We start from the raw sequence: 5181 nt of genomic DNA, 5'->3' as shown, positions 1-5181 counted from the left end.
GTAAAATAATTACTGTTTGTATGTAAATATTTACAATTCTATTTATTTATGGTTATTTCGTTTATTTTTATTCCTCTTTCTTCAATTTACGGTTTGATAATTATTGCGTTTGATCTTATTTTAGCCTAACGGATGTTCCTGTTGCATGTGCAGCAATGCATAAAATATTTACAGTTTGTATATATATATATATAGTTCAAATTGTTTATAATTATTACATTTTTATTCCTCTTTTTTTACATCTACTATTTGATACTGATTGTTTTTGCTGTTGTTAGTTTATTGTATTTCATCATAATTGCTGTTCCCTTCTGAAGTTTTATTAACATTTATTGAATTGCATTGAATAAAATAGCAATTAATTACAAAACATTTGTATAAAGTGTTTTGAATTATCACTATCCATTAGGGGTGAGAAAAAAAAACGATACAGCATAGTATCGCGATATTTTCCGCGGCAATACTGTATCGATACATAGATGCCAAGTATCGATCTTTTATTATACTATTTGGTAGAATAATAAAATCAATTTCTTTACAATTCACTAGATGGTGGTGTTGAGTTTTTTTCTGGTGAGGTCAGCTGGGTCACCTTCAGCATGCAATAAGTTAGTAAAATAAAGAGGAAAAGTTATCAGTAAAGCCACGTCCGCGTTTTAAATCGGATGTATGGACTTACTTCAGATTTGTAAACAAGGAGGGTATGTAAGTAGGGATGCACCGAAAATATAGGCTACAACTAATAATAATAATAATAATAATAATAATAAATATTATTTATTATTCAGCGCAGTGTTCAGTGCACATGTTTCACTCTCCTCGTCACTGCGCGGTTTGACGCTCCGCTCAATATTCCGATCTATGAATGTGTGCTCCGCTCGTGTACCGCTCATGCTCACCGGAAGAGCAAAGTCCGCTCAAATAACGCGCTGACAGGAAATTCCTATGCAGTATAGGCCTACTTGTTCCGGTTTGCAGTAGCGCTACTGTGCTGTAACATGGTGTAGGGCTAGTTCAGCTGTACTGGGCAACGCTGGTAAAATAATGCTACCTTCAGTGACGCTATGCTCTGCTCATATGCTCTGATAATAATAGCTTTGTAGGACTGTACATTATTTGGATAATTAGTCCAAAAAAAAACAACAACAACTTATATCTGATTATGTTACATAGAAGTGAATAAAAAATAATATATTGATATTTAAAATTAAGGTAACACTTTTAAATAAGGTTCCATTAATGTTAGTTAATGTATTAATAACTATCATGAACAATACATTTATTACAGTATTTATTAATCTTTCTTAATGCTAGTTAATGAGAAGAGTTATTCACTGTTAGTTCATGTTAATTCAGAGTGCACTAACTGTTAACAAGCACAACTCTTGATTATAATAATGCATTAGTAAATGTTGAAATTAACATGAACTAAGATTAGTAAATGCTGAAGAACTATTGTTCATTCTTAGTTCATTAACTAAAGTAGTTAACTAATGAACCTTATTGTAATGTGTTACCAATATTAATATAAATTCTGTCCAGTTTTATTGTGTTACTTTCAGTAAAAGTGTGGTTATTTTATTGGCTTGTGTTTTTTTTTATTCAGTATCATTAAAATTGAGTTAAATTGAAAAAGTCTTACAGAATTACTTTATATTATTTAATAAAATAATAAATAATCATTACAAAGCATTTTCGGTTTCGGTTTTCGGCCAAGTGCATCCAGAATGTCCGGTTTCCATTTCGGCCCAGAATTTTCATTTCGGTGCATCACTAGATGTAAGACTACATATTTAATTTAATTTAATTTAGATTTAACAGTAATTTACTTTCAAACGCCCCAATTGCTGAAGGGTCTGCACAACTTTTTAGTACAATGTAGTAGCACAGCAGTGCATACCTGTTTACATTTAATTAAGGTGGACTAGATTAGACTGTAATACAAATAGTTGAGTTTGCCAGGTGCATACAACATTTATGACAGGTTTTCATGAAAGTGCTGGTCAGTTTGTCTGCTTGACAATCCCATTTTGCACTGGAACAATAAAACTGAAGTGACATAAACAAACTGAGAAACGTTTCTTTTTAGTTAAAACAGATCAAACACATAATTTGAAGTTGGAAAAAGGTAATAAATTGCAATATATCGCAGAATATCGCAATATATTTAAAATCGCAATAATATTGTATCGTGACACAAGTATCGTGATAATATCGTACCGCGAGGCCTCTAGTGATTCCCACCCCTACTATCCATTCCTTATTTTGTTAGATTTTTTTAATTACCAAATACTGAGTAACAAAAATGCTTTCTATGTGTTCACTGTCTAACAAGAATTTAATGTTTGTCTGTAATCATAATGTAAAACCTGATACTTATCTAACCAAAAATATCTAAACCTTGACACAAAGTAGTCTTTTAGAATGTCTAGATATATATCTAAATGCAAAAAATGCAAAGAAATTATGTCTAAAAAACAACGGGAATCCAAAAGCCTCATAGGGTGCTAATACAAGAGGTTACACAGCATTACACAAGTTTTTATTTTTTAATGCCTCCAGATGGCCAAATTCTCACTTTAAAAAATGGATTTTAAATTCCTTCACTCTATTTAAATGTGAAATAATGCATTTATTAAAAAATAGTAAATAAATAAATACAAACATATATATTAATTCGAATGGAGAAAATAGCTCATTAAAATTGTATAAATATTGCATAAAATACAATTCCGTCAAAATCATAAATAATAATCAAAAACTATTATTGAACAAAAATATATTACATTGATTTTCCTGAAGAAGAAAAAAAAGTTACATTTCAAGGCTTCGATGACTTTTGACCACGAATGAGGCAAGTGTGACTCGTAAACGAAGAGGGCCGGAGGGTTAAATCACTTCATATGCATTTTTCACTACATATTTGCTTATATCACCATGCATCTGTTACACTTCTTTATCAAAGTTATTTTAAGAAGGTTCTGACATCCAAACTTGAGTGATGTGAAAATGTATTTTATTTCTGTGATCAAAGCTGAATTTTCAGCATCATTACTCTTCAGTCTTCAGTTTTACATGATTATTCAGAAATCAGGGTTTTTTCAGGGTTCGTTGATGAATATAAAGTTTAAAATGAACAGCGTTTATTTGAAATTAAAATCTTTACTCTCACTTCTCATCAATTTAATGCATCCTAGTTGAATAAAAATATGAATTTCTTAAAAAATCTCACTGCAAACTTTTGAATAATATTGTACACTAACATTTAAAGGTCTGGAGTCTATTTAACAAGGAATTCTGGAAAAACAAATCAGTTTACACTAAAATATTTATCAGCACATCTGTTTTTTATATTGATATTGATAATCAGAAATGTTTCTTGAGCAGCAAATCAGTATATTATACTGATTTCTGAAGATCATGTGACACTGAAGACTGGAGGAATGATGCTGAAAATACAGCTGCGCATCACAGAAATACATTACATTTTAACATATTCAAATTGTAATAGAATTTCACAATGTTATTGGTTTACGTTTTTTTTTTTTTTTTTTTTTACAATAAATTGAGCTATGGTGGGTATAAGTGACTGACCCCAGACTTTGGAACAGTTGTGTAAATTACAGTGATGATGTTCCTCCCATTAAAGTAATACTGTGGCATAGTCCATACCATAGAGACTGTGCCTGTTCCCTAAATACTGAGGACAAATAATATGTTTACTAAGGGATCTAGAATAAAATCGAATTGTGATTTAACCAAATAATAGCAAGGTAAGCTAAATAATGTCACAAATCTATGAATGACTGTAGTAATCAGGGGTTTTTGTTCCCTCAAACTAAGGTTTTGATATCATGGTTATACTATAGTAATATGTTAGTAATGCTGGAGCAAACCTGTAGTAAATATAGTTTTTGAAACCATGGTCAAGTTTGTAGTTACATAGTTTACTACTATGCTGTAGTAAGACCATGGTTATGGTAGTTACTGTGGATTTACTACAACAATCATCGTTAAACAATGGTTGGTTATTGTAGTAAAACCATGGTTGATTTTGTGGTTAACTTTTGTACAGGTACAAATATGTGAACTGAATGCTTCTATTTAAAAGTCACATTGGATAAAACCATCTGATGCTGTAAATAAATGTGTATATTTAATCTGTTCACTGAAAATAAATTTACAATTGTGATTATACATTGTTTTTGATCCATTATTGTGTGCAAGGATATTTTGGTTAGTAATCCAACTGATAATGAACAACGGACCGACCGTGGACCGCCAGCAAACAGTAATTATAAACCAGCGGCTCGTCAGCGAACCGCTGTCAGAAAAGCGGCGGCTGCCGCTGGTGGTCCGCTGGAATAACGATGAACAAAAACGGCGGTGAACCGCAGGCATCCAAAACTGCAAAGTCACATTTGTCATCCGTCACCGTGACAGCAAGTGGACTTTTGAAAATGGAATAATTAGTGGATTACGCATTTCAATTGGCAAGAGAGGAATAACACAGATGGAACTTTCTTGGCACGGAGGATTGTGTGCATCACAGTCAGGTACAAGGGAGAAGGCTTCTTACATTAGGTAAGACAAAAAGTTTAATTTTCGCAACTTGTTTATCGACTTGTTAATAGCAATTTGCTGTGGAATATGTGCCGATCGGGTCCAGTCGGGTATGTGTCTTCCCGGCTGGGTTCAGGTCCATCTTTCAAATAATTGACGGTCCGTGTCGGTTCCAGGTAGTACATTTTTGACATTTCTCGGTTCTGCACAGGCCCGGGTCCAACTTTCAAAATCTGTTTTGAAAATGTTTGGACCCATGTAGACCTCTACTTGTTAGCCCCCTGTGTGTGTACAAACCCAATTCCAAAAAAGTTGGGACACTGTACAAATTGTGAGTAAAAAAGGAATGAAATAATTTACAAATCTCATAAACTTATATTTTATTCACAATAGAATATAGATAACATATCGAATGTTGAAAGTGAGACATTTTGAAATGTCATGCCAAATATTGGCTCATTTTGGATTTCATGAGAGCTACACATTCCAAAAAAGTTGGGACAGGTAGCAATAAGAGGCTGGAAAAGTTAAATGTACATATAAGGAACAGCTGGAGGACCAATTTGCAACTTATTAGGTCAATTGGCAACATGATTGGGTATAAAAAGAGCCTCTCAG

Source organism: Sinocyclocheilus grahami, unplaced genomic scaffold (genome assembly GCF_001515645.1).
Source record: "Sinocyclocheilus grahami isolate Dianchi unplaced genomic scaffold, SAMN03320097.WGS_v1.1 scaffold973.1, whole genome shotgun sequence".
NCBI classification, from domain to species: Eukaryota; Metazoa; Chordata; class Actinopteri; order Cypriniformes; family Cyprinidae; genus Sinocyclocheilus; species Sinocyclocheilus grahami.
The sequence above is the reverse complement of the archived record's forward strand: the minus strand, read 5'-3'. Positions refer to the sequence as shown.